Source organism: Panicum virgatum, chromosome 5K (assembly GCF_016808335.1).
Source record: "Panicum virgatum strain AP13 chromosome 5K, P.virgatum_v5, whole genome shotgun sequence".
Lineage (NCBI taxonomy): Eukaryota > Viridiplantae > Streptophyta > Magnoliopsida > Poales > Poaceae > Panicum > Panicum virgatum.
The window spans coordinates 5,105,547-5,117,640 of NC_053140.1; positions in this window are offsets into that span (position 1 = coordinate 5,105,547).

Sequence of the window (12,094 nt, forward strand, 5' to 3'; positions counted from 1 at the left end):
CTGATTTGAATGAACTGGTTCAATTGAATAGTACGCAGTGCTTGTGAAGCTGCAGGTTTGCGGTATTCAGTGCCCTGTTTGGTTAGGACTAGCACAAGTAGCATAAAAATTTTGACCAATAATTAGGGGTACTAAACAAAGGCAATTTGCAAAACTAATTTCACAACTCTGCACTACTTCGCGAGACGAACATAACGAGGCCTTTGACTGCACGATTAGAGGATGGTTACTGTAACATCACTGTATTCAATCATCGATTAATTACTATCATTAGATTCGTCGTGAAAAGATTTTGCAAATAAACTTCGTTTATTACTCCATGCATTGAAGATTTTTTTTTTCGGGAAACGTGCGTGCTACTCGTGCTAGCTATCCAAACAGGACCCAGGTCAGGTCCCAAATTCTCTGTTTCATCAGGAGTAGTAGTATGCAGAGTTAGGCTCCATGACCTCACTTTTCAGTTATCTGACGACGGTCTCCATCGCAAATTCAGAGAAGCCCACAGCGGGATCAAATGATCAGGCTCCCCGGAGTGCCTGTGGGTTTCTTGCACGGGTAGCTTGGAACTGAAGTTCCTCGACAATCTGCCCTCAATCAGAAGCCTCATCTTTTTTTTTAAAAAAAAATCAGAAGCCTCCCTCAATGGCCGTCCCTTTCAATCACTTGGTCGCTGAGCCCTCCTGTCCCCGTCGAGCAGCACAAGATAATTGTCCCAGTGCGCTTGTCATCCTAGTCGCGTCGCGCATCAGCACCGATCCGGCACGGCGGCGCACTTGGCGACTGTCAAACCTCACTTCTTATTATTTGTTGCGTCCCTGAACCTGAAACTGACCTCGGCGTTAAACTAACCTCACTCCGATTAATGTAAAGGATGCCTTGCACCGTAAGTACATGCAGAGAGCAACTGATCGAGTGACGGCAGAACACGAAGAAAACAATTCCCCTCCCTGCACCAGCAGGGTTTCAGACCCCTCTCCCCCCCCCCCCCCCCCCCCCCTTTTTTTGAAAAAACCGTTTCAGACCTTTTGACCGGTAGCATTTCAACCTGCAAACCGGAAGGCTTCGAGTGCCGGTGCCGGCATGACGTGGCTGGCTGGGCCATGAGGCGGCGCCACGTCGGTCGGCTGGCTTATCCGGAAGGTCGGTTACCTGGTCCGACCGGTTGCTTATCCATGCCAAACCTTTTGTCCCCAGCAGGCAGCACTAGCTTCTTCTCGAAGGCGGCCGTGTGCTGAACTCCCTCCAACGACTACCGTACTGTTTTTTATGGGACAGCAACGACTTACGTGGACAATTAACACCATCTAGAAGGAAGAAGGGGTGCAAATGTTGGGCCGCGGGTGTGGTCACCGGGCCAATTTGTAAGTGGGCTAGAAAGTCCTCACTTGGGCTGATGCCAACAGCCCAAGGATGGACATGGACCGAGCACCTATATATATTTCGGAATATTCTTTTCTTCCTCACCTTCCGGCATTCCAACCTGCAAAACTCTTTCTTTTTTCCTCCCTCACTTTCCGAATAGAGGGTTTCAGACCACTCTATTTTTTTTCCTTTTTGAAAAACCGTTTCAGACCTTTTTACCATAGCCTTCCAACCTGCAAACTGAAACGCTTGGAGTGCCGGCTCCGGCATGACGTGGCTGGTTGGACCATGAGGCGGCGCCCGGTCGATCGGCATGGACTTATCCATGCCAGGCCGGTCGTCCCCAGCAGGCTGCAGGCCAGCACTAGCTTCTACTAGAAGGCGGCCTGCGGTGAGATCACTCCAAGCGACTACCGTACTGCGCCGCCACGTTTGCGTTCCTACCTCGCGTGCCTTTTGGGTAGGGATTTAAACGAGTCGAATACGGACTTTTGACATGTCTATCTTTCAACATGTATCATTGAAAAACTTTGCATTCAAAATTTGATAACTTCATATTTTGAATTCAAAAAACTTTGGAGACACTAGTTTAAAATATTTTACAAAACTAACTCCAGAAATTTGTAATTTAATAAATTCAAGAGTTTCTATTAACATGTTTCAAACATTTTAAGGATCCGAAACCTTTGTAATTCTTAACTTTAACTCTAAATTTATGAACTTTCTACTAACACATTGTAAATGTCTACTATCATATTATAAACTCTATACACTCGAATCCAAAATTTTGTAGTTTCAAACTTTACAATCAAAGCTGCAGGCAGGGCGGATCTACATGGGGGGCTAGGGGGATCAAGTCCCCCTCTACTTTTGGGATCAAAGAATGAAGAAGAAAGAGGGACAAAGAAGAAGAGAAGGGGAGAAAGAAGAAGAGAATGGAGAGTGAACCCCATCTTGACTTGGTTGCTGGATTCGCTCATAGCTGCAGGAAATTTGTACTAGCACATTTCAAACTTTGTGCTCCATAGGTCCAAAACTTTATAAGCATATGTTAGAAACTTTTAACTAAATTGAAAACTTCACACATATTGGTTAGATACTTATCTACATATCTAACATTAAAATCATAAATATATAAATTATAAGTTTGTAAATTTGGAAAACATATATTGAGAGCATTGACTCCATACACAAAAGAACATGAACACAAAGCTTGTGCTATTAAAAATATGAGATATGTGTGCGTACAGAAGCTCAACAGAGGCATCCCAACTTATAAAAAAAATGCACCGTTGGCGTCTTGCTCATATCGCAGAAACAAATCAAAACAGAAAAAATGAAAAGATAATAAATGAGAGGACATAAAAGAGTTCGCGTGGTTCCAACTAGAGCTGGCTCGCCATTTGCTGCTACAGTTGCCAGCGAACACCCATGTTCCATGAAGACGTCCGTTCACGGCAGGGAACATAATCAGCTAAAGCACACGTATTAAGACTAGTATGTTTGATCATTGTTATGTGGCAGCGCTCGCGCGCCAACTAACAAAATCGGAATTAGCTTCGCGTCTTGGACCGCGGGTGTGGTCACCGTACCAATTTTTACGTGGGCCAGAAAGTCCTCGATACCGAGCAGACGTCGGGTTAGTAGGCTTTGGATGTGCCAGCCTTTTTTTGGGGGGGACGCGAGCTGTAGGCTCAGCCCAACTTCCAGCCCAGGTTTCGCTGGCACAGCTTTACAACGAACAACATATCTAGCCCAGGACGGCAGGCATATCTCTACGAGACTACGAGCGAGCGACCACCCAGCGGTGACCCGGCCCGGCCCAACCGCGTCCCCTCCGCCGCCGCCGATGGCAGCAACACGTCATGCCTCTCTCCGATCGTCCTCTTCGCCGACGATCGCCATCGATCGAGGGCCGCGACCGGATGGCCCGCTACTACGCACTCGACGATGTTGGTGTTAATTGTCCACGTCATCGTCCATGCATCCTCAGGCACCGGCATGTTCATCGGGGACCTGGACCGGCCGGCGGCCGTTGCGAGCGAGCGGCTTGTCCGTGACCAGTCACCCAGCCCCCTCTGGGCCCTCCCGTGCATGGAGAGCAGGCAGTTGCACGACAGTGCTGGTGGTCGAAAAGGATGCCATGGCGAACCCCAAAGAGATAAATTAGCCCAGGCCCCTACCCGTCCCCTCTCTACCTGCACGTCGTAGACTCTCATATTTGTGCATGCCAGCTGGCGACTTGGGTGCGCGCGTCACACAGTAAAGACTGCTCGATCGGATACGGGCCACCCACACACAACACGACCCCTGATGGCAACAACCAAACTAACCCTCGACAAAGCTATATAGTATAACACGTATAAATAGTATGTCAGTGTGGTTGTCGATATAAAAACCGGTTGAGCAGTCTAGTCGATTAGAGCTAGCCGCAAGTAGTGGTAGCCGCGCATAGCTGCAGCTATAGCTAGTTGGGGTAGCAACGTGTGCTGTTCCAAGGGAGCTAGCTGATCGATCGATTGCTTCCTCCTGTGTACACGTCCATCGTCCATCGACATGCCATCACAATCACATTAGCTTTTCTTGCCCGATCAGATCGATCATCAGCAACTCATCAGTCCCTGATCCATCGTCTGTTAACTTTTAGAAATTCATTAGCACTTTTAATTTGTTCTCTAGAATAATATATAGTTTATAATTTTATATAGTAGGCCGCCCGGTCCTGCTTTTGTTTTGAAGATGATCGACGACATTCATGCATGCATGGCGGCATGCAAGTACATGAGCGTATTTGTGCAAATAGCTAGCTTGCAGATCGCAATGATATGTTGACGACGACGTGGAGCAGAAGCTGCCATGGCTTTACGGGAACACCGGGTCCCGGCTTTATGTGTGTATTCAAAGCGGTTCAAAGGGCACAAGCACGTCGATCGTATTATTCAAACGAAACAACTCGCCGGCCGGCCGTCTCTAGCTTGATAGAGGACTTTAACTACCGCCTCTGCATCCATCATCAGAAAATAAACATGATTTAAAAAAAAACTTGACGTACCATTTGTAAAATGAGGCCTTATAAAAACACTAGATTAACCTGCTAGTAGCTCCAATGCATGCGTACGTCAGAGCACACAAAGACTTTTTCTTTTGTAGATGTGCGTACATCCAAGCACCGAAAGCGTGACATCGACTGCATGTGGACTTATATATATTGAGTCGTGTGTAAAAATTATGCATGCAGTTTGCTACGATCTTTGCCGTTGATCTTTTGGTTAAATATACAAAAAAAAAGTCTCTCCTGTAAATTTTGTACAACTTTGTTCTATTGTTACTCACTATTAGGCAAGTGGTTACCCCAATTATTCGTCAATGCAACCACGCTCCCATTATATTCATTTTCTTATTTAATTAAAAAGGCAAACAATACAATATAGTGCATGTAGTGAGAAGACGACAAACAAAATTAATTTCCTCTTTTTCTCGGAGCAAAGCAAGGCGACAAACTTTATTTGACAAATATATAAATGCGAGCTCCCCTTAGTCAGGGCCAGCAGGCTTGTCGTCTGCGCATGCAAAGCCCTGATGAGGATTAGGTGTAGGGCCGGGGCCGAAGGACGGCAGGCACAGGAGGCCCTGCCTGTCTTGGTTGCATTACGACATGAGATTAAGGGAAGCTAGCTAAGCTCGATCACCTTCGTTCTATCCATCCATCTCTGTGCTCCTGGCCTGCTTGCATTGGTCGATCCATGCATCGATCTCCATTATTGGTGCTAGCTTATTTGCTTCAATTTGGCAGCAATAACGGCAGGTACAGAGAACGGGACGGCCTGGCCTGCGTCTGCTAGCTAGCTGATGACAGGCCACTGGCCTGGCCTGGACACTGGTTACGTTGGCGCCATCATCATTAGCCGCAAGCTAAACGAGGCATCTGGCAGGGCAATCAGTGATCGATCGATGATCAGTTGCTGTCGACGCTTGAACAAGTTTTTTTTTTTGAAAATTACGATTGAACAAAAGTTAGCTAGGCAGATGCAACGCACTGCGTTTGGGCGTGCGTGGACAGCCGGAATGCCGGCCCCGTTCTGGGTCGTTAGGACCGAGCTTGCTTGCGCAACGGGCCCAAACCCCCGGCACAGTGATCTACGTGCATGGGTCCGAACAGGATGGCGATCGATCGAGAGGTCCCACCCAGCAGCAGCTGATGTATCATGGAAAATAGCGCTGGTGTATGCATGCATGTCCGTCATCAACTTTTTCTGCGTGTCCGGATAGATGGAAAATAGTTTTGAAGAAACGGCTCCAGATAGTTACTTTTGATTGGGGAAGGTATATATATGAAGGAGTTGAATTACAACATGTCCATCTATTTCTCTTCTCTTAAAAAAAACATGGCCGTCTAACTTTGAGTATCAGACTCAACATACTATGTCCTAATATCAATACAAAAAAAAAGTCATGTGTCCTAATTATCTTCTCAATCAAAGTGCTTCACTAGATCACCCTAAGTCCCTAACTGTTACTACAAGCTCATTCTCTCGAAGATGTTTGCAGTTGCAGGAGTAATATCTGCGTGCGTATATTCGTATAGTGGTGAATGCACGGCCTGTTTTTCATACCAGCGTTGCGTTTGCGTCAATGGTGTCTTGATTCGGGGGAAATGACGCGTTAATATTCTTTTCAGCAAAGAAATTAATAAACAAACCCCATGAAACACGCATCAGGCCCCCAGCTAGCTCTTCCGAGAGCAAGTCAAGTCCAGCAGACCTCCTCCACGAAAGCTGGCCGGGCGGCGGATCGGACACGGCTCGCCCATGCAGCGCGACCTTGCCCCTCTCCTGCCGCCGCGGGGCCCGGCCGGCCGGCCGGCCGGCGGCGCCCAACCAGACAAACGAAGCTTCATTCGCCTCGTGCCGTCGTGCTGGCCGGGCGCTCGCGCTCGCCCACCGCCCACGCGCCTCAACCCGCTCGCGCCCCCCGCTCGCGCTCGCCCACCGCCCACGCGCCTCAACCCGCTCGCGCCCCCCGCGTTGCATTGGCTGCTCGTGCCTCGGCGGCCGCAGCGCAGCACGACACGGCGGCGTCACACGTGCTCAGGTTCAACCTACCCGACGAGCACGAGCGAGAGAGCGCCGTCAGATAGAGAGCGGGGGAGCGTGCTCGCTTGACGACTCGATGTCCATCGCATGGCGCCACCCGGGCGATGGATCGATCGACCGGTCGGTCCCGACGCGTCCCGTCGCGCGCTCGTACGCACGCGAGCGAGGGCGAGGCGAACCCCGGCCGCGCGCGGCCCGGGTCACTCAGGCTGTCCGATCCGTCCTACGTGGCGCGCCATCCCGCGCACTGTTGCTCCGCGGAGACAGGTCGGGCGGGAGGAGGAAAATGATTGGGACGGTCGTATTCATCCGCGTCGACGAGCCATGATCGATTTGCCCTGCTGGGTTAGTTGTTGATGGTGCTTTGTGCGCGTCCTGATCGCTGATCGGCTCTCCTCGTGTGATCGATCCCTGGTCTCGCCGATCGATCGGCCGAGCCAGCGGGCATCATCATCAGGCCCGTCGGATTGGACTCCTCTGGCTCTCCCGATCACGCGTCTCATCAACGTGCATCTCTCCCACTCCGAGTTGAATTGGGAGTTGAGACCCACTTCATCTAACCTTTCAGTGGGTTATATCTAGCAGCGTCAACTAACACATCATGCACCCGCATTAGCGAAGCCATTATCGATACTCACTCCGTTTGAAATTATGTGTCTTTTTGGTATTTCTAAGTGCATAGTTTAATTTTTACTATACATCTAGATATAAACTATGTCTAGATATTATAAGATATACTATGCATCTAGAAATAACAAAACGACCTATAATTTGAAATGGAGAAATTAAAGTGGATGAGTCAGGGTAGAACGGTATAAACCTTTGTCATCTTTGGTCGCGCGCGCTGCACACACGAATAAACGCAGGCTCTGGACGACATTGTCGTAAAAAATGTGCAAGACGTTGCAAGCATTGGATGGGTTTATTGTATTTGAAAATTTTCTGCATGATTGCCCTGTTGGCGAGCTGGGACAAAGGTGTGCCTGCCGCCTGCCGGCGAATCTATAGTAGAGTCTACTCGAAATCTAGAGAAAGACGAGCGAGTTGAGAATACGGAAAAGAAAAGAAAAGAAAGAGAAGGCCCGTGACAAAAAGGAGGCGAGCTGCCGCCGATGGTCTGATCCCGTGGCTGCGATGATGCATCGTCGTCGTCGTAGCACGGATCGGTTGGCTCCAAAAAAAGAATCGGGCAGGCCTCAGGCTGCAGGTGCAGAGACAGAGATGCTCTGGATGATCCGTTAGTGTTTTTTTTTTTTGCTTCAAGTAAAAAAATTGATTTTTTTTTTTGGAGTGCTCTCGTCTCGATCTGTGGGGAACGAAGTGTGAGTGAGGTGAGGTGACCAAAGGGCGCGGTGGTGGCAGGAATATGCGTACGAACGGTCGATCCGCAGCCGTCCAATCCGGGGCCCCCGTCGCATCCCATCCGTCAGATCGGGTCATGTGAGAAGCTTCTTCTTTTTCCAGCTTGCATTTAGGGGCCTCTTTTCCTCTGCGTGACACTGCTGCACCGCATCGCGTCGCACCGCGTCGCGCTCAGGCTCGATCATCGGCACGGCACCCACTTTCCTAGCTAGTTGCATACTAATGCCTAGATATTGGACACATGGTGGTGGTCGTTTTCTCTCTCGCACACACATTTTTGGTTTTCTTCTTCAATTATTATTGGCTTTTTCTTTCTTGATGCTTCCTCTTCTTTCAATCCACAATTATATATCGCCGCCTAATTTCTTGGATGGAATGTGGGAATGAAAGAGGCGAATAAAAGCTAGTTGCATAAGTCTAGCTTGATGCATTGATGACGTGTAATCTGTCAACTAGCACGCACATCCAATACATTTTGGCAATAGGGAAAGGCCATTCTATTATAGATTCATAGGCACATCCAATTGGTGGCAACAACACTTGCATATCCCTGCTAATAGGACTATGCTGCTTGGTGATGTCCATTCATTCATGCTCTGATCAAGGCTGCCTGCCATCACTAATTGGTTACTCATCAAGAAACTATTCAGCGGTGGAGCCACTAGTCTGGCGAGCCATGGCGACCGTCATATCTATCGGCCGGGGAACACCCCGATGCCATTATGGTTTACAAAATATGATTGCTAGAATGCAGCATATAGTAGTAGGTTCGCCATAGGTAAATTGAATATTTTTAATTATCATAAAATAAAAAACCACCTTCAAAATCATCTAACGGGCCAAATTTGTTAGGTTTAAACAATTAGATGGTCTTTGTTATTCGGTTTTGTATTCAAAAATTGAAAATCAAATTTTTGTGATAGTTCAAGAGTGTAAATTAGATTTTTTTCAACTTTAATTCCGTGCATAATGCACTGGAAAATCAAATGATTGCGGGTACTGATAGGACGTAATGACCACGACCGATCGAAACTGAATCGATCCGTTGCGCAGTTGAAGCTGTCCGTGTCTTGAGCACTGCCCACTCCAACATGCCACGAACTGGTGGCCGGCTCTCACAAGGAGAGATGAGGCGGCAACGTGGCAATGCGAACAAGCACGCACTACCACGCCATCGGCGCGTGATGTCGTCACGTTGTCACGCCACACTGTGCACAAGCTCTAGGCGATCGATCCGGCTGCTCCTCATGCTGTTACCTAATCTGGCCGCGGTATAGTGGGCGTCTGGTAAACTAGGCACGGGTAGATATAACCTGGAGTGCTAGCCCCCTTGGGCCCTTGCCCTGCTCCTGCTCTCCAATGCATGGCACGTCAAGTCTTTTCCCTCCCGGCCGGCCGGCCCCCAGCTAGCTGCCGCCTGCCCGCCTGCCCTAGCTAGCTCTAGCTCATCAGCCGCTCATGGCGGCCGGCCCGGCCATGGCCATACGCGGCCACAGCATGGATGCAGTGCCCTAAGCCGGTAGCTCCTCACATCGGCCGCACAGCACCCAGAAGGAAACTTTGGCACTTTCCTCGCCGGCAGTCACAGGCACAGCGTCTCATGGCGCAACAGTGCCCGATCCATCAAGCCTGGATCTTGTTCGTCGAGCGCCCGGTGCTGGGAGCAGCTGGCTGCCAGTGCCACAGCCCACAGCACATCTGAATTTCTGACGCATCATCAGAAAAGCTGGAAGAAAAAGAAGATTAAAGCCTTGATCACCTACTGATGGGCTAACATACCATAGATAGCTAGCGTGGTACACACATAGACACCGATACACACACAACCCTTTTGACGATGATGCAGAAGCATGTTGCAGATTTTCAGATTCAGATGCGTGCAGAGCCTACGTGTACACATGCTTGGGCTAAATCTGCCGGCCCGGCCGTAGCAGGGGAGCAGAAATGGCCCAAGCAGGCGAGCGACACGCGAGGTGAGCAGTGGGGAGGCTCTGGTGTCGTCCAACCCAGCGACGCCCGCCTGGCAGTTGTGTGCCTTGTTGCGCAACGTCATGTCGCCGGAGCAAAGCGTGCATGCACCACCGCTAGCGCTAGGGCCGGAGAGTGGACTCTACAAGCTAGGGCAATAAGGCCTTAAGGCAACATGTACATGTTGTGACACACTTTCCCCTCAATCATGCTGAGTCATCAATGGATACTTGGGCACAAAAATGTTGCCAAGCAGGTGGATGAGCTCAGATCTCTCGGCCCAGGAAACAAATCCTCTGCAGTAACTGTAGGAGGACTGAGCCGCTGTCACGCGGGCCAGGTGATCACCCGGGCCACACGGTAGTGGTCGAGTCTCTCTGCAGTTACCGCAGAGGAGACTCATCCCTCGGCCTAGCCAGCACCCTGCTGGCAGCTTTAGGTCCTGTTTAGTTGAAACGCAAAAAAAAATTTCGAAAGAATTTTGCTAATTTGAAGTACTAAATAAATTCTATTTACAAAACTTTTTGCACAGATGAGTTGTAAATCGCGAGACGAATCTAATGATGCTAATTAATCCATATAATTAGCAAATGGTTACTGTAGCATCACTGTTGCAAATCATAGATTAAGTAGGCTAATAAATTCGTCTCGCGATTTACAGCCCATCCATGCAAAAAGTTTTGTAAATAGACTTCATTTAGTATTCTATGCATGTGTCGAAATATTCGATGTGATGTTTTTTTTGCGTTTACGGAGTTTATGAGGTGGGAATTAAACAGGGCCTTACCTGTTACCTTCTTGGTTCCATGAATCACATCAGTGTGTCAACTTTGGCATGGGACACACTCGCATTCACGTCCAGTAGCAGTAGCACAGGAGCATGTGGTAAAAGGGTTGCAGGGTAACTTCTCCAGTCCTACCTAGTTTTCGCACTCGAGTTCCACACAAAGAAACGGAGAGCAGAGCACGGAATTGTTCCGTTGGCACGTTACGATAGAACAAGATGCAATCAATGTAGCGAGCGTCAGTTTTGTTTAAAAAAGAAAAGCAAGGCAGTGGCAGATAAGGCTCCCCTCCAATTCCGGGGGCTTTGATGCGTAACAAACAAAACGGACCAGAAACGGATTGCAAGACTCCACCGGGAAAAGAGAGGGTGGCGCGGAAACGGAGTCTGTTGCAACAGTCCACATGGGAAAGCAGCAGGCAGCAGCAGCAGCTAGAGGAGGAATGCGCGCAAGTGGAGGCTGTTGCGTGGCATGCAGTCTGAAGAAGATGCAGGCAGCGTTCATGAACCTGACTGACCTCTGGTTTGTAAGAACAAGTATAATGGAAGATTGTAAGTTGGTTAAATGCTGAGATGGAGCAGAGAGAAGAAGAGAAAGAAAGGAAGCAAGTTGTAAGCTTACAGCCAGCTCGGTCACAAGAACCAAGAAACTTTATGAGAGAGACAAGTGATCCATGTATTAATGATGAAGAACTAAATTATTATACAAATAGGCTAAGAGATGAGTTGCAAAAATTCTTACAACCAGCAGCGGGCTAAATTATTAGCCTCGCTCAGAGAAGTTCCAGGAAGTTCCATTTAGAGGAAAGAAAACAAAACATGTTAGTACACTACTAGTTCTTGTATGAAATGAAAGCCTACCAGCCTAACATTTTGCATGGCGCAAAGCATATTTGTAGCCGTAGCTCCAATTCCCCTGCAGTCACCTTTCACTTTTTCCCACCTACTAAAAATCAAATGATCCTATAGCAAAAAAGCAAAGATTTTAGACGGCCTTTGTCTCTTCTGCGCCCCCAGGCTCGCGGGGCGGCGGGGGTGGCCCACACCCATGCCACACAACCTTTTCCTCCTCCATCCCCGAGAGGTAGAAGAAGAACCATAGCTGATACAACAAGAAGGCGAAGCCAGCCACCATGTGACCCAAGAGATCTCATCAATCTCGTCAGCCCAGTCCCTAAAGCACGCCCGGCCACACAGAAGCCGCCGTAAAAAGGGAGCCACTCACCTGCTCCCTCCATCCCCAAAGAATGCAACTCTCCCTTCCCGGCTTCAGCAGAACTCAAACAATTGCAAGTTTAATTAAATTTATATAAAAATAGTAATAATTATATCTCCAAATAGATTTAATATAAAAATATATTACATGATTATCTCATGATACTTATTTTGTAATGTAAATGTTATGCTATGCTGTATAAATTTGAAAATATTTTACTTCTGGAGAAGTGAGGGTTGCATTCTTTTAAGAAGAGAGGAAGGACTAGTCACGCAACAAACCCCCAAACTTATGTTTTAAAGAAAAATC